This window comes from Mauremys mutica, chromosome 2, assembly GCF_020497125.1.
Source record: "Mauremys mutica isolate MM-2020 ecotype Southern chromosome 2, ASM2049712v1, whole genome shotgun sequence".
Taxonomy (NCBI): Eukaryota; Metazoa; Chordata; order Testudines; family Geoemydidae; genus Mauremys; species Mauremys mutica.
The window spans coordinates 139,888,744-139,914,564 of record NC_059073.1 but is presented as its reverse complement, the minus strand read 5'-3'; the positions used below and the strand labels follow the sequence as shown (position 1 = coordinate 139,914,564).

General features: G+C 42.8%; 1 long non-coding RNA gene across 4 annotated transcripts in view; it reads left to right on the top strand.

Annotated features, from left to right (window-relative positions):
- The window catches only part of LOC123362836, a 430,380-nt gene that overhangs the window by 119,132 nt on the left and 285,427 nt on the right, over nucleotides 1-25,821 (top strand). Inside the window, exon 1 of one of the 4 annotated variants that reach the window (XR_006576591.1) lies at nucleotides 24,962-25,086. The exons of the other annotated variants lie outside the window; for them this stretch is intronic. This is a non-coding gene — a long non-coding RNA (uncharacterized LOC123362836). Of the gene's footprint in view, nucleotides 1-24,961; nucleotides 25,087-25,821 lie in introns of those variants that run through there. 4 annotated transcript variants of the gene reach the window in all.

The window sequence follows — 25,821 nt, the reverse complement described above, 5'->3', positions numbered from 1 at the left end:
TGGTTTTGGTATTGCATGTCTCCTAGGATCAGCTATTTTTTTTCCATTTTTTTTAAAGGCTATGGAGGGATAGCAACATTTAAATATTGTGTGACTATGTTTATAGTTCCACCAGTATCATGTTTTTATATAGAACATAATCCCTAGGCTCCTGAGAAATTATCATCACTCATTAGGATTACTGTATGTATTTGGATTGTAGTTCCTAGAGCCCTCATCTGAGATCAGGGCCCCTGTATAAGCACGTGCTAAGAAATAGTCCCTGCCAGAGATTTTACAGACTAACAAGAGAAGACAAAGGGTGAGAGAGAGGGTGTATGATGTCTATTTTACAAATAAGGAACAGAAGCAAAAGCTAGATGACTTGCCCAAGGTCACACAGGCAATCTGTGGAAGATCTGGGTATTAAACCAAGGGTGAAATTCACCTGCTAGCACTTAAGTGGCGGTCCTCCGGCCAAAAGTGAATCGCTTCCCACGAGAATGAATTATGTATGAGAAAACATGGAAGTGTATCTTGGAGCTCGTCTCATGACATAGCAGTTTTGAAAAGCAGAATCAGTGGTGACGGTATGAAAAAAAAATAAGAGGATAAATATTTTGACATTTTAAAAAAAGAAAGAAAGAAACAATAGCAGGAAATTGTTGGATCTCAAGCCTGTTGTTTTTCCTGATAATTGATTTTGACAACAGGAAATAGGCTACCCCATACAGAACGAAGTTTGCATTGAATGAAGAAACCATTTGGAGTCTGCTTCTGTTCATCTCATTAATTCTCTTTCTGCTTGTTAACTTCTAAGTAACACTTTCTAGAAAAGGCTGAAGAGTCAGCGGGGGCTGGGGGATTGGGGGGGAAGTAAAATTCAATAGACTCTGAAAGCCTACAGGAAAATAAATGAATTGTATAGCTGAGAGAGAGGCATTTGAAGGCTTTTCAACTAGCAGGAGTTCCAAACTAAAAGCCTTTCCTGCTTCCAATGGCAAAACTCCCCTGGACTTAAAAGATGAAGGATGGAGCCTGAAAGGGAAAGTGGTAATGCTCAGTTGCATTACCAAAGAGCCCACAGTAGAGGGTGGTGTCAAAACTTGTTCTCCAAAATCCCACTGGGAAGTACAACTACTCCAGTACCACTGAGGAGAGTATATAGTGAGCTTGTGTGAGTCCCTGGAACGGACCTGCTGTTCTGATCTCGTGGGAGGTGCTCAGATGCCATGACAGAGGCTGTACACAGTACGTACCTAGACTGACAAGCCTTGAACAGCACAGCAAGGGCTCAAACCTGCAAACTGCTGAGTTCCTTCCGTTCCCATTGACTCCCCAGGAAAGGTCTATTGGGATTGAGCTGCCCATATCTGGTACCTAATGTCCTTGTCATTCAGTAAGATCTGTCTTCTCTTTCTTCCCAGCTGTCGGAGAAATAGCTTGACTTATATTGTAGTTATTGGATGTTTTCCCTTAATTCTTCATTGCTCAGTCTACTGGCCATTTACTGTGTGTTTGTGTGTGCAACTCTGTGTTTTAAGGGTGCAAAATGGAGAGGCAGTCCAATTTCAGTGCATAATTTTAGAGACCAAAGCAGCTTTTGCCTAAAGATGTAGAGTCCACCAAAATTTCACCCAGCTTCCACCATGCTCATCAGAGTTAAGGAATGGTCCAGGATTTAAGGTGCTGTATTTGGACTCTGGATACCCACCTTAAATTCCCTGCTTCCCTGTGTGACCTTGGGCAAGTGACCTTGAACCCAGATGTGTATTTAAACATTGCAGTACTCAGCAGAGCAGTGCCAAAGTATCTTTAACAATCTGGGTCTGAGTCTCTCTGTGCCTTGGTTTTCCCATCAGTAAAATGGGGATAATAGCACTTCTCTACCAAGCCAGAGGGATTATGAGGATAAATATATCAAAGACAGTGAGGCGTTCAGATAATATTGTGATAGGAGCCATATAAGTACCTAGATAAACTCATCCGTGTTTGTGGAATGCCAGAAAATTCCCTTTGTTGGGTAGGGATAAAGAAACTTCCTAACAGTGCTATGGAACAGAAGCCTGAAGATGGTGCATGTATTTTATCTATAGGATCTACCTTACTGGGCACATGGAAAAAATAATATTTAGCTTTTAATTATCTTCTTTGCAGATAGTGTCCTTGCAGCCAGGCAGCTTCTAAAACCTATAATTATTCCATATAATTAATAAGTACCAACATATATCTTGTCTATTGCTTGTTCAAAAATTATCAATTACTGCACCAAATCCCCTTTTTATGACACACATTAAAGGTTATTGGGTTATAAATGTTATCTGAACCTGGGTTTTCATTTTTGTGTCAATTTTCTTCACATTTAAAAACTAGGAATTGTTATAAGAAAGGTCTGATGATTTAAAAAAAAATGATACAAAATTGGACTCGTCTGAAAATCTTCCTGAAACAAGAGATAACAGTAGTAGTATTATTCATACTTGTCTGGATTTAGCCACTTTTATGCCGGTCAAGTAGTATCTTAGTCCTCAGTTAGTTTCATTGATATCAGTGCTATTACTGGTGGAGTAGGTATTTAGGCCCTCAAAATAGATCTTAAGTGGGTGGCAAGATCAAGACTCTAGTGTGTAAGGGAGGCACAAGGACTTGATTCTGTGCTGATTGACGTCAATGGCAAAGTTCCCATTCACTTTAATGGTGCAAGATCAGGGCTTAAATGAGCATGTATCACTTTAATTTTGTATGGGTCAAGTCTTCAAGTCCTTGTGTAGGCCTGGAGAGCTATGCATTTGGGGATAAGGGGTTTGGCTACCTCCATAGCACCATCTTGTGGATTCTGTGGAGGGAATATTTCACAACAGGTTAAATGGAGGTCTATGACTTGCCATAGACCACGCAGTGACTTGCAGTGGAGCCAGAAACCTAATCCAACGGCCCTACTGTTCAGTCTTCTGCTTTAGCCACTGGAAAACATTCCCCTCTCCAGCTTAATCTTTAGCATTGTGCTTCAAACTAGTAGATGCATTTCGGTAGTGTGAGACCTAGGTCACAAAAAATAAGACCACAAGACTATTGTGGATATTAGGAAAAACTTTTTCACTCGGAGGGTGGTGAAGCACTGGAATGGGTTACCTAGGGAGGTGGTGGAATCTCCTTCCTTAGAGGTTTTTAAGGCCTGGCTTGACAAAGCCCTGGCTGGGATGACTGAGGATTGGTCCTGCTTTGAGCAGGGGGTTGGAGTAGATGACCTCTTGAGGTTCCTTCCAACCCTGATATTCTATGAGTCTAAGGCTCCAATGTACATTAGAAGAATATGTCAGTGGAAAGAGTAACATTTTAAGCTCTTCTTTGAGGAATGGTGTTTGCAGCTTTCATTCCATTCTCCCTGAATGGCTTCTTACCACTTTTTGCTTGCTGCTCTCAAGATTTGGAAAGCCTCCTTTTTTAGCTTTCTTTTTCATTGCAGTAGCTGTTCTGACCCTTCTGAGGTGTCAGGCTCAATAGACCGAGCCATGTATCTCGTACTCACAGGGAGACGTGGATTGAAAATGCCTATAAATTGCAACAGGAACTTACATGGTAGTAAAAACCCCAGGTATTTGTGTTTTAAATACAGACAAAAACAAAATACTCATCTCTGACTGGTTTGGCACTGCATGCTGGGCAAAAGTCGAGTGAACTGTGGAAGCATAAAGCTGAGATTAGATCCCTGGGCCTGGAACCTGCAGTCTCTTGAGCATCATCACTTCAGATGGATTATGTCTGCTCTTTGAGCTTTCATAGGCGGTATGTTGACACGGGAATAAAAGACTCATGGCATGCCCATGGCTGGCCCAAGTTAGTTGACTCAGGCTCACGGGGCTCAGGCTGTGGTGCTAAATGTTTCGGGGGGGAAGGAATGTCCCAAAGCTCAGGCTCCAGCCTGAGCCCACATATCTCCACTGCAGTTTTACAGCCTTGCAGCCCAAGCCCTGCCAGCTGTGGGTGCTTAATTGCTGTGTAGCCATACCCAGGGTTAATCCAGCCCTGTGTACATGTATATTTATTTTGTTCATTACAGTAGTACTGATGGACCGATCAAGAATGGGATCTCACTGTGAAAGATGCTGTGCAAACACAGAGTAGTAGAACAGTTGCGCAGTATCTGTCATTTAAAAGGAGGTTAGTTCTTCATTGCCCTTAGCCCGTTCACCAATCACATTGCCAGTGCTAACCGGGCACATAATTCTATCTATCCATCCATCCTTCCTGCGTCCCATGGTATACGGCTGCCCATCACTGAGGATAGCTTCTGTTCCAATCGTCTTTCTTGCAGCAGCTCTTTATCAATGCAATTTGTTTTTCACGAAGGGCATTGGGCAGAAGTGTGGGTGGCTAAATGCGCCATCACGTATGAGTCTGCCAGCCTCTGCGGCAGTCTCAGAGAGAGGCTGCTGATCTGCTGCCATGTCTGTAGGTTTGACTTCAGGGGGCTTTTCTCCCTGATGCATGTGGGACTTTCTCAGATCCACGTGCAAAGCCTGATTTCACAATGGCGAGTGGAATTGTTCTGACTCTCCCTGGTGGTAGCTTTTTTTTGTACACAGCTGTGCAGTGAGGACTCTTCTGCTCCAGTTAAGTCGCTGGCACTCAAGAACTAAGTTTACTTCTTTTTTTTTATAAAAGAAAGTGGCAGTTTAGAGTAGCCTACGCAGCCTGTCAGTCATCGATTTAGCACAGTGACAGTACATCAGAGATCTCTAAGAACTGGATTCCTGCTAACTGTGTCACACTTTTGTGGCCTTTTTTTTGTTAGATGGAATTTGTTCAACTACTTCGAAGATACCATATAGCTTAATATATTTAATAACAATTGTCTGCTTAAGGCCAACATCTCTCACCATTCAAACTGGTTTTAAAGAAATTACCATTTATTTTGTTTACACACTGAAGGGCTGATTCCCATCTCACTTTACACAGGGGTGAATCCAGTCAATGCCCTTGATTTCATTAGTGTTACTCCACCTACTCAAGTCTAACTAAATCGCTTTGGTCCTTATGGGGACTGGCACAGAAATCCTTGTTTAACACAGGAAACAGTAGCCTTTTCCACAGTTACTTTCCCAATCCATTGTGTACTAAGATGGTGCATTTATCCAGGACTGTTCATACTGCAAGATCCCAAAGGATCTGATCAGCTATATCCAGCACCAATGAAATGCAGCCAACAAAAATGTATAAGGGTGGGATATGGGGTAATTTTAGCTGTAGATACCAAGACAACCCCCAGGACTTACACGAAGTGCTGTGAGATATTTAATGCCCATGGAAAGCAAGTACCCAGGACTCTTTTAAAGTACAGTCTGGGCTTAATTCTCCTTTCACTTATGGCTGTGTAACTCCAGTGATTTCAGTGGAGTTACTCTTGATCTATACCAGTGAAATGCAGGGCCTAAGTCTCTTCTCACTTTGTCTGTGTGCTAAGTATAAAGGGCTCAATAACCTCTGCTTAGAAGGGACTGTGGGCCTGTATGAGCCTGATTCTGAGCTTCCCTCCACACACACACCCAAGCAATCTCCGTGTATTTGAGACTCAAACTGGTATAAATGAGTTCAGAATTGGGCTCTGTGGGCCCGATTCCCCACCTTTTGCATCCGGTAGAGCCATTTACCCCTGTGCAAAATGAGTGGGAAATGCTGCCATGTGGCTCTGATAGCATTTTACACCCATTTTGCACCAGTGCAAATGATCCTATGAGTGCAATGGAGAATCAGGCCCTTGGTTTCTTTTAACTTGTGTCTCAGGCCACTAGCCCATCCCCTCCAGTTTTATGATGAGCCTTCTCCTGCTCCATGGCTGAGCTGTCACGTTGAGGTGCCCAACCCCGCCTTACATGACCCTGAATCTCAAGGCTAGGATCAGCCCAAGAGGCTTTATTCTTGCTTTTGCTGTGCACACGTTCATTTGCTTGCAGTAATGAGGGAAACCCAATGTTACTGTAACCCCTGTGGCTCCAGGGCAACCACAGCTCAGTGACTGTGCTGCACTGACAATGGATGCATCTTTTACGGACAGTGCTCTGCCATGGGAAGTGCCAAACTGCAATGCCAAGTGGCACATCAGCGGACTCGTACCTCTTCAGCGATGCTGAATAATCTGGAAAGGTGGATCTTATTCTCTCCCTCCCACACACAAGTGGATTGATTTCTCAGACAGTCGGGCCAAATCCTCAAGTAGCGTAAATGAAGTATTTCCATTAACTCCAATGCTGCAAGTGCCGATTTGCTGTAGCTGGGGATCTGGCCCGGTTTCCAAGGAAATGAATGTATTGCAGCCTTCAGAGATTTCTGTAGCTTCTTAATTGCAATTATGGTTTATTCCTGGGTAGTATTTTATCCACAAGACTCTGCTGCCAACTGTTTGAAGGGGGTGGATAGGAGGCTAGGAATAGCTCAGAACCATTTGAATGGAAGAGACAACAAAGACTGATTCAGGTCACGCTTACAGCAATGTGATTTCGGAGTAACGCCATTTAAGTTAATGGGATTGATTCTTACTATTTTGCATCTAGGATAGTTAACTAAGTCTGTGGAAAGTTAGTTCTAAGCGGTGGAGAATGCTGCCCAGTCAGAATAGTAGCATTTACACCCACTTCTCACATACATTGCCCATAGGGTGACCAGACGTCCCGATTTTATCAGGACTGTCCCAATATTTACTTGTTTGTCCTGCATCCCGACCGATGTTCTGTTGGGAGGCGAATTGTCCTGATATTTTGCCCTCTGGTGCACAGGCGGAGGGGGCTCGCGCCCCACCGCCCCAATTCCACCCCGCCCCCCCAGCCCCGCCCCTCACTGCCCTATTGGATCCCTCCTCAAGTCCCCGCCCTGGCCCCACCTCTTCCCCAAGCATGCTGCATTCCTCCTCCTCACCCCTCCCTCCCAGGCTTGCGCTAATCAGCTGTATGGTGGCGCAAGCGCTGGAGGGAGGGGGGAGAAGCAGGACGCGGCATCCAGCTCAGGGGAGATGGAGACAGAGCGAAGGTGAGCTGGTGTGGGGGGGCGGGGCGTGGAGCTGCTGGTGGGAGCTCAGTCCCCACCAATTTTTCCTATGTTCTGCCGGCTCTTGGCTTTTTTGCTCCGCCGGCACCCCCCTTCACCCCGTGTCCCGATATTTCACGTCTCTCATCTGGTCACCCTAATTGCCCAGGTGCACATGACTCCACAAGGTAATGGGTAGTGGAAAATTGGGTCCATTCTATTTAATCACATTTCAAACTCTCCTTTTTTTAAAGAAAAAAAGTACTAAAATATACAGTGCTGAAAAGTGTTGTGAAGCTGAGGATATGCCATTGGTGAATGGTGGTTAAAAAAGTATAGGCTGTTATTTAAAGAAGAGAAGTTGGGAGATGTGATTTTTATTCTCAGGTGTGATTTTTTTTTTTTAGTCACTCTGTGGTTGGGCAAATCACTTGGGATGGGTTTGGAACCACAGTTTTGTTGGGGCTTTCAATGGGAGCTGGGTTCTTAACTCCCTTCACCGCTCCAGAAATCCACAGCTTTAACCTCTTGGATGCTTTAATTTATGCATATGTAAAATGAATGGAGTAACCTCAATAATAATAGCGATCTTTTAAGATACCTATGGTGACAGATACAGCAATTTCCCGCAATAAGTGTGCGAGAATCTAGTGTACTAAGTTTCTGCATCATTATGGGCAGGGTTTGCATATAATTCCATGGGAGAGGGTGACCACAGACCATCCAGCAACTAAGAACAGTGAGGGGTGATCAGTCAAATTAACTCCAGTTGTAACACCTCCAGAGATGTACCACTACCTGGAGAGACTCACCTATACTGGTTCAAACTGGATTCTCTAGAGACCAACAGACAAAGAAAGGTCCAATAGCTTGAGTTTAAATTGACTTGGGGCCTTCTTTCTGATCCAAACAATGGTCAGGACCTTCTCTTGAAAGTGTGTGTGTGTGGGGGGGGGGACTAATCCTTCCTTAGGGAAAGTTTGGCATCTGTCAAAGCCTGAGGCTGGGGTTGAGGGTGACTTCTGGTAAGATTTTTAGCATGTGTGTCAGTCCTGTCATTGTTTTTAATGTTTTCTCTGTAATGCTTTCACCTTAAGAATAAATGTGCTTGTTTAGAAAAAGCTGTGTGATAACTTATAATTGCTGGCAATGATGCTGTTCGTAGCCTTCGAAGAGTAAGGAGAATGGACACACCTTTAAACACAAACACAGCCACTAGCCTGGTTTAGGCAGTCTGCCTTGCTGGGAATATCACAGTGTAGACAAGGAACTATGCAGACTAGAAAAACCTTGGTCAAGAGGGGAAGAGATGTGGGTCTCCACCCAAGAGAGGTGACAGTTGAAGGTTCAGGAGCCTAAAAGTGGGCGCTCTTGCTGGAGCACAAAGGGGGGAATAGAGGTGCAGTTGCCCCGAACTGTGACATCTCATCTTTATCTCATCGTTATCCTGTATCTCATCTTTCTTTTGCTATGTTTTTTCTTTCTCTTTCTATGAGGAGTGATGTCTAAAACATAAAAGAATAATTCTGCCCGTTACCAATTTAGACACAGCCGCCACTTTTTCCTGTGCCTGGGGGTGCTCAAACCCAACTCTGCTCCAAGCTCTGACCCCACCCCACCTTTTCCTGCCCAGTTCCACCCCATCCCCTCTCCACCCCAACCCTTCCCTGCCCAGCGCCTCTTGCATGCCACACAACAGCTGATCCATGGCAGGCAGAGATGCTGAGATGGAGGGAAAGGAGTTGATCGGTGGGGTCACCGGCAGGCGGGAGGTGCTGGGTGGGGGGAGATGACTGTCAGTGGGAGCTAAGCACCCACTAATTTTTTCTTTGGATGCTCCAGCCATAGTGGAGTTGGCACCTATGAAGTTAAATAGCTAATTTCTGTCCCAAGGCCAGAGCCTCAGCTAGGGTAGAATAGATGAGCTCCACTGAAGTCAGTGGAATTTGCACAGACTTATACCAGCTGAGGAGCTGTCCTCTAGTTTATATATATATATGTTTATATATATGTTTGTTTATGTTTGTTATATATATATGTATGTATGTATGTGTATATATATATATATATATATATATATATATATATATATATATATATATATATAAAAAAAAATATATATATATATATATATTTATATATGTATATATAATATATATATGTTTGTTTGTTTATATGGGGGTGGGGGGAACTACTAAACATCCGGAGGATAATGAATCCACAAGCAATAAACAGTCTTGTGTTATAAAGGATAATTATTACTAAGCAAACATACATTTTAAACAGAATTACAAAACAGTGCAGTAGATGTTCAGTTTTGCATTTCAGCGAAGTCTTTGATACTGTTGCTCATTAAATGTTAATTGGAAAATTCATTCAGATTGGTTTGGAGAGGAACACTATGCTCTGGATTGAAAACTGTTAAAAATACCATAAATAACATCTTATCTAACATCCTTAGTAATGATTTGGAAGAAAGTGTGGTGTTTCTGAGAAATTCAGATGTGTAGCTTTAATGTGAGAGCCCTGCTTTGTCATCTTGGATCTACTTGTAACAGCATTCCTGCTAGAATCTATTTATATTCTTATCCTGCAGCCAAACAAAGGGGAACTGTTTATATTGTTAATGGTACCAATTAGCCAGTGTAAATATCATTTATAATGCTGTGCTCCCATGCAGGTCAATAGATCAATATACACAAACCAACCAAGATGCCTTAGATTGAAATAATTCTTCTCGAGAGATGGGTTTTATTTTAATAATGGGCTTTTAGGACACAACTGAAAAGGGACATGAATTGTTTTTATTTTTGTAGGGTAGGCTCTTCCAAGCTTTTGATTTATATTCCATTTTATTTACCTTGTCTTTCTCCTGGCCTGCTTATGTGAAGGACACCACTTTGGGCCAATATTTCTGAAGTTTAGCAGCATCATGTTAAAGCAGCAATATTGGTATAGAAGGGTACAGCTTGCTCAGGAAGGACCAGCAAGGAAAAAAAGGGAGGAGGTGTTGTCTTATATATTAAAAATATATGCACTTGGACTGAGGTTGAGATAGAAATAAGAGAGACACTTGCTGAAAGTCTCTGGGTAAGGATAAAAGGGGTAAAAAACAAGGGTGATGTCATGGTAGGGGTCTATTACAGAACACCTAACCAGGAAGAAGAGGTGGATGAGGCTTTTTTTAAACATCTAACAAAATCATCCAAAGCACAGGACTTGGTGGTGATGAGGGACTTCAACTACCCAGACATCTGATGGGAAAATAACACAGCAGGGCACAGAGTATCCAATAAGTCCTTGGAATGTGTTGGAGACAATTTTTTCACTTCAGAAGCTGGAGAACGCTACTAGGGGAGAGGCTGTTCTCGATTTGATTTGGTTGAGAATTTGAAAGTGGAAGGCAGTTTGGGTGAGAGTGATCATGAAATGATAGCGTTCATGATTCTAAGGAAGGGCATGAGGGGGAACAGCACAATAAAGACAATGGATTTCAAGAAAGCAGACTTCAGCACACTCAGGGAGTTGGTAGGTAAGATCCCCTGGGAAGCAAGTCTAAGGGGAAAAACAATAGAAGACAGTTGGCAGTTTTTCAAAGAGACATTATTAAGGGCACAAGAGGACACTATCCCACTGCATAGGAAAGATAGGAAGTTTGGAAAGAGACCACCCTGGCTTAACCAGGAGATCTTCAATATTCTAAAAATAAAAAAATAAGAGTCCTACAAAAAGTGGAAACTCAGTCAAATTACAAAAAATATAAACAAATAACACATGTATGTAGGGACAAAATTAGAAAGGCCAAGGCACAAAACGAGATCAAACTAGCCAGAGACATAAGGGGTAACAAGAAAACATTCTACAAATACATTAGAACCAAGAGGAAGACCAAGGACAGGGTGGACCCATTACTCAATGAGGGGGGCAAAATAATAACAAAATGTGGAAATGGCAGAGGTGCTTAATGACTTCTTTGTTTCGGTCTTCACCAAGAAGGTTGGTGGTGATTGGATGTCTAACAGTGAATGCCAGTGAAATAGAGATAGGATCAGAAGAGGCTAAAATAAGGAAAGAAGAAGTTAAAAATTACTTGGACAAATTAGATGTCTTTAAGTTACCAGGGCCTGATGAAATGCATCCTAGAATGTGGGGTGAGGAAGGAATTTTCCTCCAGGTCAGATTGGCAGTGACCTTGCGGAGGGAGGTGGTTTCACCTTCCTCTGCAGCATGTGGATAAGGGCCAGGATTATCTGGGTCTCTCTCACGTAACCATTTCCCTGCCATTGTGGGGACCTTGGGCACTGGTGCACCTCGGTCCCTCCTATTCTCTGCCTGCGGCACATCATATTCTAGTCTCCTGTGGGCTGTAATACTAGGTCTTATTTTGGTTGTTGGGTTTAGTGCAGTTGCTGAGTGGCGTTGCTGGCCTGTGATATAAAGGCCAACAGACTAGACAATTTAGGGATCCCTTCTGGCCTTAAGCTTCCTGTGACTTGCTAAGAGTCTATCCATGTCCACTGGAATCAGTGGGCAGACACCTACTGACTTCAGAGGGATTTGGATTAGGCCCTTACTACTGCTGTGTCACCTGCAAAAGCAGTACTCTCGCTCAGTCTACTCAGGACAAAGTACCTTGAGTCAATAAAGGAAAAACACCAAGACTATGCTAATGCTACCATTACCTGTGTCCAGGACTTAATTAGCCACTTTAGTGAGTGAACTCGTATTTATTCACTTCTCGCTAATCTGTGTGTGTGTTTGTTTTTTTCATTTCTTATAACAAATGCGAACATAGACGTCTTCAGAATAGGGCTTCACATAGAGGGTTTTTGACCAAATAAACTTGCAAGATGCAAGTCGGCCTCAATTAAAAGTAATGGGGGTTTCTGTTTGCTAATAACCACTCAAAACTTTCCCTGATATGTTTTCATCATTATCTGAGGGCACAGAAAAGGCCACCTTGTGTCTTTACCCACTAATTAGATTTTTCTTTGGAATTGCTTTTTTTGTTTCAGGTCTTCCTTGCTGGCACTTTTGTGGCTTAGACGCATGATGGCTGCTCTTATGCTAAGTGTAATGAACTGGGCGTAAGAGGGATATGTTTAGAAACTGGGGAGAGGAGGAAGAGTGTGACATTTCCCAGGAACAGCTTGTTTTATACCTTGGCTGTGGCTGGCTGACTGGTCCAAAGTATTGATTCAGATCAACCACTATTCGATAGTACCCTTCCCAGAAGGAGAGGTGGGCACAGAACTGTGCTAATCCCCCTTCCCCCCCAGTTTCTGAGACTAATCTTTTGAATTTTAAATGAATTTACATAGGGGGGCTCCTTCCTCTTTGGGGTTCGGTTATCAGCTAGGCTGTCGAAGGGCAGCCTCATTAAGATACAAGGCTATGTCTCAAGAATTCCAGGTTCAATTTCTAGCTTGTGCAGACTTCCACGGTCATCTTAGGCAAATGCTGACCCACATGTTTAGCTTGAGGCATGCGAGCAGTCTCACTGACTTCATGTGAATAAAGCTACAGGTGTGCATTGCACTTGCAGGATTATAGCCCTAAATCCCCACGTCTCAGCTGCCCATCTGTAAATTGGGAAGAATAGTCCCTAAATCTCAGAAATGCTATGAGGATAAATTTATTAATTTTTTTGAGGAGCTTAGATACTATGATGATGGGAGTGTTATAAATACCAGGAGATAGATGCTTATTCACCCCCTGTGCAGCAAGTCAGAAGCTATAAGTATTTAATTGCCATCTAAAATGTCAAAATAAGACTAAGTGGTGCATAGACCTTATCTTGGGGTGAAATTCACCTTTGTACCAGCTGCGTTTGCTAACAGGAATGATCACAAAGCAGCCTATTAAGTGAATCAGCCAAATGTTTGTAGGTAGACAGAATGTAACTATCCAAATTAGAGAGTGGACAGAACAGTAATCCCAGTTCATACCCACTAATCCTACTTCTCCCTCCTCCCCTTTGTTTTTATCCAGTGGCTTAGTCATCAGCTGTGAAATTCCATGTTGCTTCTGTTTGCTGAGCGATATAGATTGGCCTCCAGGTGTCTTTCTTTAAAAGAAGTTCATCTAAACAAAACAAATTCTGGATTGCATGCAGATAGATTCCCTCCCTGCCTCTTCTGTTATCACCACATCACCGATTCTTTCACATTCCTTCATACAAGATGTAACACTTTCATACAACTAGACACATCACAAAAAAGCCAGCATCTTAGAGAGACTGAATATTCTCCTTCAATAAGCTTTTAGGTGTCAGACCTTTAGGGAGATGACTGTGTTCTCCAATGGTTACAAATGCGGGTGGGGAAATCATGAATTTTCCAAAAAGAGCTAACATCTACTTATTCTTTTCTATCTGCTGTTTTTAGAAAGATGCTGCAAGTCCAGGATTTATACGTGTACGTACGTACACACACACACACACACATATATATATATATATATATATATATATATATATATATATATATATATATATATACACACACACACACACATACACACAGAGAGAGAGAGAGAGAGAGAATGGGTGTGAAAAATGCAGATAAAGAATAACTAGATGGAATTCTATCTAGTACTGGTCTGGCTTTCATCCCCATGATATCTGAGTGTCTCAATAATTAATGGTCTTTATCCTCACAGTGTTTTATGGTTAGGGAGCTGAGACTCCCAGGGTGGCTGGCCCTCTAAGGGGAGCTGAGTCCAGCCTCACCTCTGATGTATCATCTACATTCCAGCTGAGGCCGATCAGGTGATTATAAGTGCCTGCAAGTAGCCCAGCTGGGGAGAGGGCTGCAGGAAACAGAAAAGCTTATGCAGAAGATGCTGAGGCTAAGGGGCTTGTGTAAGCCCTACAGGGAGCGGATTGGCTCCTGTGGCAGGAGGTGTCCCAGGCAAATGGTTTGTGGGAGGACTGGACAACAGCTGCTAGGAGCAGCAAGGTTCTGGCAGGAAGCCCCACGGTCAGGGCAGTTTGTGAATGACTCAGGCAGGTGGCCTGTAGAGTGGAAACCTCAATGCAATAGATAGGTCCCTGCAGAAGCCCCCTGGTTAAGGAAGAGGGACAACTGATGTGGCGTTCGTTACCAGTTTTTAAGTGGAAGAAATCAAGGTGACGCCTGGGGGAGGGGAAGCCTGAATCAGACACTGGGTGTAGTGTCGGTCCTTCCTGGGCTGGGGAAACAGACCAGCAGCCTACAGAAACACCGAGATACAGACCTGGCTGAGAACTGTTCCCTTTCCACCAGATCATCCTTCCCTTCCAGAGACTAGAGTCTCCCTTCCTGAATATAAGCAACCTCCATTGCATCCACAAGAATATGTACATATATGGGTCAAATCCTGTCCTAGGCTGAGAGATGTAAATAGTTGTTCAAGATCAACCACATGGCAAAAGGGCAAAATGTCAGTGGAGTTACACCGCCATAAAACTATATCCACAGTGTTGAGTCAGGCCCGTAAAGCACTAAGTGTTATCGAAGGTGTATCTCATCTTGCTGCTGGCTAATACTGGAGGCCAGATCTGTTGCTGCCCTGGGTCCCCATTTTGCTCAAAGGTGCTGTACAGCAGCAGGTACAAGGCACTTGGAGGAATAATCCTGTGAACCAAGCTGCTCCAGCTGGGGCAAAGGAGTGGGAGCAGATTCAGACCAGAGATGCCCCATGGTCAGGCTGTAGGAGGGGAGGATTTATAATGTGTTGGGAGGGGCATGACTCGGGGGCAAACCTGTGATTCCTGCAAAGCCCTATGGAGACCACTAAAGCACAGGTATCACTTAGGGTTTCACCAGCCCTTGGCTGATGCTGGGTAGGGAAGGTGCAATATGCTTCTATCCCTGCTTTGGTCTACCAATTATTTTTCCTCTAGGAAATCAGGGTCATGTGTGCTGCCTTCAGTTCACACATGGGTTTTCCATTGATTTCAGTAGGCAAGTGGGCACTGATCAAGTGCAGTCTAGAGTATGGGGGTTTCTGCTGAGCATACTGGTATCCACACAGCTTTCGCCCATCTTCTGAATCCCTGCTTTCTCTTCCAAAGGTCAGGCTGCTTCTCAGGGTTTTGTTCCCCCCCCCCCTCCCAGCTGACCAGCTGCAATTGATCATAGATTGTCTGGACTGCTCCATAAACTCAATTGCTTATCTAAATTGTATCAGTGTTATCTTCTAATTGCCCCAGTGCCTTGTTAAGCACATCCATGTCGTTTGTGATGTCTTCAGTGAAGCAGAAAGTTCTGTATTGAAACCCAGGAGCATATTTTTATCTTCTGACTCCTCTCACTGAACCTCTCTAGCAATGATCTGCTACCTATTTACATTGGTGTCTAGTCTGTTCTATCCAGGTGTTACATAACACTCATCACTGTAGCATCTGAGTGCATTAAGCAAGGTGATTGACCTGTCTCGTGTTTGGTTTATTCTTTCTTATCCTCTCCCCATGGGGATGATTATATGCAGTGGAGCCTCTTGTTTCAGTAGGGTGTTTTATTTTATTTTATTTTATTTTATTTTTAAACAAATTTTATAGAATCATAGAATATTAGGCTTGGAAGAGACCTCAGGAGGTCATCTAGACCAACCCCCTGATCAAAGCAGGATCAACACTAACGATATGGGAAGCTGTTGTTTAGGTTGGTTTGTATGTATACAGTGCTTGGTGGTTTTTATTAAGTGAAGTCAAGACCAAAGAAGTTAGCCTCTCTAGATTAGATTAATTTATAACCAATGGACCCATCACCAATGAAATTATCCCTTAACCTTCTCTTTGTTAGATTGAAGGAGCTCTATTTAGCTTATCATGGTAAGGCATGTTTTCTAATCCCTTTAATCATTCTTATGTCTATTCTTGGAACCCTCTCCAGTTTATTAACATCCTTCTTTACCTCTGGGCACCAGAACTGGATACAGTATTCCAGCAGCAGTTGCACCAGTGCCATATACAGAGGTGGCACCAAAATTTCCCATTTTGGGAGAACTTTCATGATTTCAAAGTTTATTTTCATTCTGCATTGGAATGAAAATGAAAAATTTTGAAATTCCCTATAAAATATTATGAAGAAATTTGTCGCCATCAAAACATCTCTTTCTGAGCTTGACACTTCAAAAAAAAAATCAATGTTTTTGTTTCAAAAACGACTTTTCATTTTGAATAGTTTGAATTATTTAAACTTTCCAATAACATTGAAGCAGAACCTTTCAGCGCCATTGTAATGCTACGTTTTGATTTTTTTTTTTAAATGTCATTGAAATCACCATGGTGCTGTGAAACATCTTGGTGTTGATGAAATAGCATTTCTACAGAAAACTGTTCCATCAAAAATTTCCCACGCAGATTTAAATTGGGTGCTGCAGGATCTCAGATTCTCTGCTAAAACTGTATTTGGTTTCATCTTTTAATCATCCTTTGAAATTGCAGAAACATCCCTAGACCGTGTGGTGTAATATGCTACATCCTACAGCTTCTGTTGTAGCTTCAATAAATCCTCATTTGGATGCATCCAGGAAGGACTGAGTCTCCTCTTACATATATATAATTCCACTGACTTCAGTGGCTTTACTCCTGATTTATAGTAGGCAAATTGGAGGAGCAAATGGTGGGCTTGATTCTCCTGTGGCTGGGCTCTGCTCAGTGCAGGAGAGTAGGGATGGGGTGTCAGGGAAAGATTCTGACTCCCTGATTCTCAGTGCCAGTTTCCTTGCAGCTCTAATTTGCATCACTGAAACCTATAACTGTGGAGTATAGACATAGTGGAGCTCTGCCATGGCCACTGCCTGCCTCCTGTTTGTTCCTGACATTCCCCTTTTGCCAGCTGCAAAGGCACAGGGCTCAGATCTCACATGTGTATGCTAGCAGGGAGTTCCCTTTCAACAGGGGAATTCTCTGCTAACCAGTTCCCAGCCTCTTTGAGCCTTCTGAGAGCAGCAAAGGGCTGGATCTCATTACAGACTGTGCTCTAACATCTATAGAGCGTAGTCCTTGTATGCCACCTGCCCTTCTGACGATGCAGTGTGAGGCTTTTAAACTGAACCCCCCACCTCCGTACCTGGCGTCACCTAGAAACAGATTATTTTGGCCCCAATCCAGCAAAATCGTACACATGGGAGACGTCATTGTTCACATGGCAGATCTCAATGAAGCTTGGCAGGACTATTGGCATATGTCAGGCTTGCAGAGATCGGGCCGTTGTTTTGTTCAGTATCAGTGGAATGTGGTGTTCTATACTCTATCCATTGATGTGCAGATCAATAGTTACAATGTAGATACACTTAATGTCCTGTTTTGGTTAATCCACCAAGTGCATTAAAAGAAAAAGAGTGATTTGCAATAAATCCCTTCAATGAGTAAGATCTGAGCTCTTGGAGTCTGTGATGAGAGAAGGGGTGGGAATACCAACACAGCAATTGGATTTTTCTCTTGTTTTCAGACACAGCCAACTGAACGCTCACTATTGTTTTTACCCTTCAAAAACAGATCCACAGTGTCAGATCAGAAGGATATCTGCTCCCAATAGCAGGGAGGGCAGTCCCACCACTCTGTTGCTGGACTGTAGTGTCAAGTCTTGCTTCAGAATAGAATCAAATGGCCTCCTGGTGCAAACAATCACTGTGCTACACCAAACTACACATGATCAATGCCGACATCTTTCCGTGGCCTGACCTTCATTTACTCAGTGTGTTAGTAACGTGCAGCTGCATATTGAAGTGCTGGCTCTAGTAATGTTTAAAGGAGGGTGCAGATAATAACGGATGTATTTCTATCCACAGCTTCTCCATACATTTCTTTTTTGTGACGATATTAGCCAACAAATACAGTATCTTATTTTAATTTGGTCTGGAATACTAATGCCATGGGCCTTGAGGCGCAGGGTAACCTAGATTCATAGATTCCAAGGCTAGAGGGGAGCATTGTGATCATCTAGTCTGACCTCCTGGATAACACAGGCCAGAGAACTGCCCCACAATAATCCCTAGAACAGATCTTTTAGACAAATATCCCATGTTGATTTAAAAATTGTCAGTGATGGGGAATCCACCATGACTCTCAGTAAATTGTTCCAGAGGTTAATTACATTCACTGTTAAAAATTCATGCTTTATTCCAGTCTGGATATGTCTAACTCCACCTTCCAGCCATTGGATACCTTTCTCCTACACTGAAGAGCCCATTATTAAATATTTGTTCCCCATGTAAGTACTTATAGACTGTAATCAAGTCACCCCTTAACCTTCTCTTTGTTAAGCTAAATAGAGCTCCTGGAATCTATCCTGAAAGGCATGTTTTCCAATCCTTTCATCATTCTCGTGGCTCTTCCGTTAACCCTCTCCAATTTATTAACATCTTTCTTAAATTGTGGGTGCCAGAACTGGATGCACTGTTACAGCAGCAATTGCACCAGTGCCAATTAAAGAGGTAAAATAACCTCTTTGCTCCTACACAAGAGTCTCCTCTTTATGCATCCAAGGATCACATTAGCCCTCTTGGCCACAGTGTCACACCAGGAGGTCATGGCCATTGGTTCTGTCCCCATTTTTGCCACTGCTTTGGTCTTAGGTTCTATTCCCAACAATGCTACTGACCTTGGGTGAGTCACTTCAGCTGCCAAGTTCAAAAGAGGCTACAGACGATAAGTACGTCAATTTTTTGGGTGCCCATCTTGTGTAAGTGCAGATCTGAGAGCAACCTAAGATTGTGCATCACCTCAACAACAGAAGATGAGGGAGAGGATGAGGTCATCCTCAGTAAATAATGAGGATGTCTGTTCTCAAAGTTACCTCATTCTGTGGCACCAAGATCACCTCTAACTGTGACTGAGCTGGGAACACCTACTTTTCACTCAGATGTGTATTTATCTGATGCCGGAATAGCTCAGTATTGGCATCGCCTGTGTTTTCACATGGCAAAGTATGTTTGAGGACCCTATCTAAGGTACTTACATGGACCTAGCTCCATAATACCTGAGTGCCTCAGAATCTTTAATGTTTTTATCCTCACAACACCTCTGTGTGGCACAGCAGTGCTATTTTCCCCATTTTATAAATGAAGTTTTTCAATGGAAAATTTTGAAATTACAATAAATATTTTAATTTCATGTGGAGTGGGAAAATAAAAACAAAAATTTGGCTTCAAATTGCAACTAAACAAATTTTGATTCAGAATGGAAACTGGAAATTTGCTGTAAATTTTTTGGGGGAAGGTTTTTAATTGTTCAGGGTGGGAGAAAATGTGTTTCCTATGTCTGGTTGAAGGGAGTTGGGGGCTTGATGGAGTCACTGTGTAGCACCTTGCAGAACTAGGCCTTAAGAAAGGAGATCCACAAAAGATAGCTATTGGGGGAAAGTAACCATATCTTATCATGACCCTTCAAGATCTATGAAAACTGAACAAGTGAAACTGGCGTAATGCGACTCTGTCCAGCCCTGCAAGGGCCGATAAGTGAGTAGTAGCACTTTGTGATGGACGATGTCATATATCTGTCTGTGTCTCGGTGCTCTGTAATAACTCCTTTGATACTCTCCTTAGAGCTTGACGGAATTGCTGAGTTCATAAGAATTTTTTTTTATTTACTGTTTGGGAAATTCTAACAACCATTGACCTGTGGCTTTCAGTACTTAAAATGACCCAAACAATGCACGAGAGCACTTTAAAAAAGCAGAAAGAGATAGGCGGGGGAGCCCTTCCAGAAATGTGTCATAAAATCTATCTTATGAGCTCAGCAATTCCATCCAGCCATTAAGAAGAGTAGCAGTGGAGTTTTCCAAAGCTTGATTTATAGCTATTCCTGGACACATCCAAATAGAAAACTAGTTTTGTGGCTGTTTAATTTCAAGTCAAGGTGATCAAATAGCTAAAATTCTGCACACCTTCCGCTAAAGAAAATGGATCTGATTCCCATTCCCTCCACTAATGTAACTCCATTGACTTCGATGAAGTCACTCCAGAATTATATTAGTGTGAAACAAAAATCATACCCAGTGAGATCTGCGTTGGGTGTGTGCTGGAGTGGTGAACACAGTGCCACAGTGGCAAAAAGTTACTGGCAAATTTAGGGCTTGTCAAAAAACAGTTGATAGAAATTTTTTTGGGTGGCAAGCTGCATTTCTGGAAGGACATGATTGATCATGAAGAGTAGTTCCCATGGAAAACCGTGATTTCTCCTCCCCTCTCCCCAGAAAATATCAATTTGGATAAGCTGTCACTGTGCATCATAGGAGATGTAGTTTGGTTGCCTGATGTCCTTATTCCTCTCTCTGGGTGGGCCTCCCTGACTGGACTACATTTCCCATGATGCACCACAGTCAGGGCCTCCTATGATCTACCACCTCTATCTCCAAGAAAAATCAACATTTTCCTGATTGTGGGTGGGGACCATTTGCAGCCAACTCTAGTTAAATTCTTTCCAGTCACATGTGAGTTCATAGAGCAATACCTGGCAGGCTAGAACTGTTGTTGTGTATTCTCCATGGATATTGGTAGAAAGTTTGCACAGGGAACAAGTGCAGTATATTTACTTGCATATGCAGATCCATAGTGCATATGCAATGTAGATCCATAGTGCATATTTAAGAAGGGAATTTTTGTCCCTTGTTGGTAGTCTAAAGAGCCTGAGTCTTCATTATTTCAGCTTTATACCAGTACTGGGACACTGGCCTAGCAGTTGGAAGACCAGGGTTAAAGTCTCTCCTCTGCCACAGACTTGTTGTGGGACCTTGGACCAGTCACTAAGCCTCAGTTCCCCTATGTAGAATAGAGATAATAGCACTGCCCTGCTTCACAGGGGTGTTGTGAGGATAAATACATTATCAGCATAAGTACCTAAGAGAGACTGATAGATTAAAAAACCCTCGTATAACAGAGATATAAAAAAAAGTACAATGGAATGGAGGGGTTTAAGTTAACCTCTTGGTTGCAGTGGTTCAAGAAATGGGAGTTATCACCTTGATCTTAGTGTAGTTCCCAGCTCTGCTACACACTTGTTGCATGATCTACAGTAAAGTCATTTAATCTCTCTTTGCCTCCATTCTCCATCTGCAAAACGGCAATATCACCATTACTTTACCACTCGGGGGGGTCGTGTGTGTCTGAGTTCATTAATGTTGGTAAAGCCCATTCAGATCTGCAAATAAAAACCATGATGGGAATGGCAAGCATTGGAATGCACAGTGGAAATTTCCACTTAATCTATAATGGAGCTGAACGTGACTTTCCCAGCACTGCAGGATCATTCAGTTAAAAAAAACCCAACACAACACTTTATGAATCTTCCCTTTGACCCCATCCTGTACTGTGGAGACCGCTCGGGTTCTGTGGCTCTTTGAATGTTTATAGGCCTGACTCACTCCCCTTCATACCTGTGAATCTCATTGGCTTTAACAGAGTTACTCCTGATTTATACCGACAAGAGAGAAGTATCAAACTTTATATGTTCTGCCATTTCCCTTTATTGCCTTCCCTGAACTCTGGCTAGCAGCACTCTGTGCAAACTGGGGACAGTGGTAGCGGCATTGTTGTTGAAATAGAGATAAGAGCCAGTAATGAGGTGAAACTAAGGGACAGAACAACAGGCAAATATTAAGAGCAGAGGCTCTGCACTTTTTTTCAGCCCACCTCCCAACAGCTAACTTCAGATAATGGATGGCTGCATTATACCGCTGCACAATGGACATATTCTCAGGCAAGGAAATTGCCTCATATATTTGTCAAGGAGGACTAAAATCACATCTAGGTCATATTTCTAAAATAATCTTCCAAAAAGACATCTCCTCTGATACCAAAACTGCCCCATTAAATAGGGCCTATTTCCCCTATTTTCGCATTCCTTCGACTTCTATCAAAGGTGTGTTCTCCATTGACAATGCTGTAGCTTTCACAATGGCTATGATTCTTCCTCCTTCCCTCCCCGCCAAGGGAAATAACATAATTAAGCATTTTTGTGGTGTCAGGCATCGTATTGGGGCTATACTCTTGCATGAAAATAATAAACAGATTAGGAATGTTGCCCAGAGGAGATTTATAGTATCATCTCCAACTAAGCTTTTCCAGAGCCAACCAAGCAACAATGGAAAAGGATTATCCCTGAAGAAGAACACCAGTTAAAAATGACACAATTAGTTGCTTCCAATCAGCTTATCCCCTCACAAAGCTGCCAACTGATGCAGTGTGGTCCAAGGAATAGGATATTATTTAGATTATAAATTCTTTGGAACTGGGAGGGTTTCTTACTGTGTGTTTTTTATCGTGCCTAGAACAGTGAGGTCCTGATCTCAGTGGGGGTGTCTATGCACTACTGTAATATAAATAATTAATAATAGAGCCTCATGAATTTTGCAGAATGTTTTCAAGGCTTTTTATTTACTCGTATGGATTTTTTTCCCCCTCCAGTTGTGCTTGCACCCTGTCTGGGTTTAATTCACCCCAGTGCAGAGGGTCCTATTCCCTCTTTAAGCACCATGGTAGAGGATTAAGAAAGATTAAAGTGGTGCATGGAGTCTTGTGCTGCAATATGGTAGTAGGAGGATTTAAGCTGTGTGATGGGGCTGTAGAGAGTTTTGTTCTTAAAACACTGTAACACATAAATAAATAAAATTAACTTGAAGCCACTGTGAGGGTTTATTTTGGTTTTGTTTGTTTCACTTGGGCTCCCTCTGAAATTTCTGTGTCACTCTGCAGACCTTGTTACCTCCAGGCTAAACTGTAAGAATGCATTCTCCTTAAGGCTACCTTTGAAGAGCACTTGCAATCTGTGTGGCCAAAGTTTCCATGTTTGCCTGGCTACCTCTGAGACTGCCACTTTTCTGGCTGCTTGCAATGCTCCTGTCTCAGGGAAGAACTCTGGATGCCCTCTTTATTAATAGCTGTCTTCTGGTGAGATGAGGGGAGATTATAACTTGCTGCCTTTCCTCCCCCTCCCAGGACAATCAGGGCATGGGCAGATCCAGCTGCTCCAGGGACATGGGGCAGCCGGGTTTATTTGTTTTTTGCTGAACCCTCTTATTCACCTCCTGCCAATTCTTCCCCACACAATATTTGCAGCAGCAGCCTGGCTGGAACATTTGTCCTCCCACTCCTGCCTCTGGCCCTTTCACTGCAGGATCAGGAGATGCCCGAGAGCAGAGATTCTCAACCTAGGCATCACATCGAAGTATCCTCTTGCCCTTCCCATGTTGTTAAATGGGAGCAGAGTTCTGGCTAAATCTTGGCTAGATGAGAAATGGATCCACAAATGGACTCAGCCTGGAAAAGGGGGGGTCCCAGTGCAGAACCCATGATCCTAGAGTGTGTTGCACCTAAGAGAGAATCTTCCACATGCCCTGTGCCTGGCTGTATCCAGTTCTACCAAGATACAGGGGAACAGCCTCGTACACCGCTTAAACTCCCCTTAAACTCTGTGGGGCTTAAGTGATACATAGGCTTTGCCCTAGCCCCCTGAACAGGGGAACATTTCTGCATTGCTGCGAAACTTTCTTAAGAACCAAATTCACTGACCATTTCCTAAAACGTTCTTCTGGCCTCTTTCTCTTCCCCCCCATGCTCCCAATTCCCTGCTCTCTCGTCTTGAAAGCAACTTCTTGATTGTTCTTTCCAACACAGAGTTATAAATTTAGTTTAAAGGAAAGAAAAAAAATCTATCTTCTCTCTCGTTTCTTGGCCTTCTCTCCCCTGAGTGCTGCTGTTTTCAGTCATTCAGCCTGATCTCTCTGTTTGTCCTTCAGCAGGGTTTCTAGTATGCTGACCAGAAGAAAAAAAATACACTTTCACTTGAAGTTACTCACTAACTTTTCCTTCCTGAGCTTCAGATATTTTTCCTAATGGTTCAGGGAGCCTCCTGGAGTCCAAGGTTGTGTGCATTCAGTTGCAGCTTTTTTCTTGGGGGGTTGAAAACCAGATTGACATCATAGAGAACTCCCTCCCCCCTCCCGAGCAATTTTAAACCCAATTGTTTCCAAAGGTGACTTGATAATCTACTAGTAATACGCTGGGCTTTTAGCTAAGAAGGAATCTGTGCTACAAATTAGGGATAGAACCAGCCCCTTCCTCCAGAGCAAGACTGCCACAAGTGGGTACACAATATATGGTAGAGCTAATGGACTCAATTCTATTCTGTCTGACATCAGTGCGAATCAGAAATAACCATGATTTGACGTCAATGGGCCAGCTTCTCTTCCACAATCTGTCTCCTTTGTGCTGTTTACAGCTCAGGTATTGGCTCTCTGAAAACTCCTCCAGCTCCTATGCCAGTCCCCCATCCAGCATGACTTCTGTGTAGGGAGGGTGTAGGAGAAGTGGCTGGACCATCGCTGCACTCCAGCATCGCTGCACACCCAGTGGGTGAACAGGCCCTTACGCCAGAGGGCAATGCTCCTTAAGTTAGAGCAGCCCAACGAGGTCACACCAGGTATGGGGTTGGAGATGGAGCTGCTCAGGACAGAAGATCAGGCAGCCATCAGGGCTAACCCACATCCTGCACTGGAGTATCTTGGTTCAGGAGAGATTGCTATTGCAAATTAGAGAGAGATCAGATCTCACTGTATTTGTCAGTTCCCTCTTCCTTGCCTTTTTTCATAGTATCTTCAGGTCTCTGTTCCACTCATTGCATAGTTTTAATCCTATTTTTTCCTCTCCTTCTTTTTACAGATTCCAAACCAAGGCAGCAGCAATATTCCCTCAGTGTTTGAGTGGGTCTGATATTAAACCAAAAGAGGTTTCTGAAATCCCAGTTCTCTCAAAAGATGTAGATTTACAGGCCTGACCCTCTGTTGGTGTAAATTAGCATAGCTCCACTGACTACATTGGTTTGCTCCAGCTGAGAGGCTGGCCCTGTGTTTCTACCCTTTAGGTTTCATGAGATATTGGACCATAATCTGCCAGAGTTATAGGACTAAATATTGCCAGTACTGAACCTCAGGCCTGTGTACTATTATCATCATCATCATCATCATCCATGGTTACACATGATCCATATTTGAAGGGAAGAGGAAGAAGAAAAATGCTTTTGTAGTTGGTTCTTTTTAAGCAAAAAGACCGCTCTTTGATAGCAAAGGCTGAGGACGTTAGGAGTCGTCTCACCAAGGACAGGTTAGTGGATAGAGTGCAGGGGAGGATGTGAAAGGTACACAATGCATATAATTTGTCCAATGGCTCTTAGTCCATAGTTACGACCACGTGTCCTGGCTGAGCTGTTTGTGTTCCCTACACGTACACTTTTTCTCTCTCTGATTTGTAACTCACTAGGAGAAAATGGATCTTTGCCCTCCTTTAGTACCTTGGTCCCATGAAAAGGATAAGAGTCTACTACAGCTGCTTCATATTGAAGTTACTCCTTCAGAGTATGCAGTTAGAAACTTTGCTTTTAGTACTGATGGTCCCACAGTTCAATCCTTGCTGATCACCCATGGGGAATGGGAGTTGGGAATCATTACCAGAGTTGTGTGAATAACCAGTTTGGCCACCAAACTGAACAATTTGGATGTGTGGGGGAGGGATAATTAATTTTGGGTCTACCCAAAACAACATTTTTATGAATTTAAGAGAGAACCAAAAATGTAAAAAAAAAAATTAAAAAATTTAAAAAATGGGTTGAATGAAATGTTTTCTTCAACCCCCAAAATAAATCTTGTTTAATTTTTGAGGGTTTTTTACAAATTAAAGTACAAAATGAAATGAAAAGTCATTTGGAAAATGTCAAAACAATTATTTTTTTTTAATTTGGAGAGAAAGGGGTTGATTGAAACCATTTTGGCAAATTTGACATGAATTCGCAAAATGTTGCAGTCAACTCAGCTCTGCATTTTTCAGCAAAAAAAAGTTGTA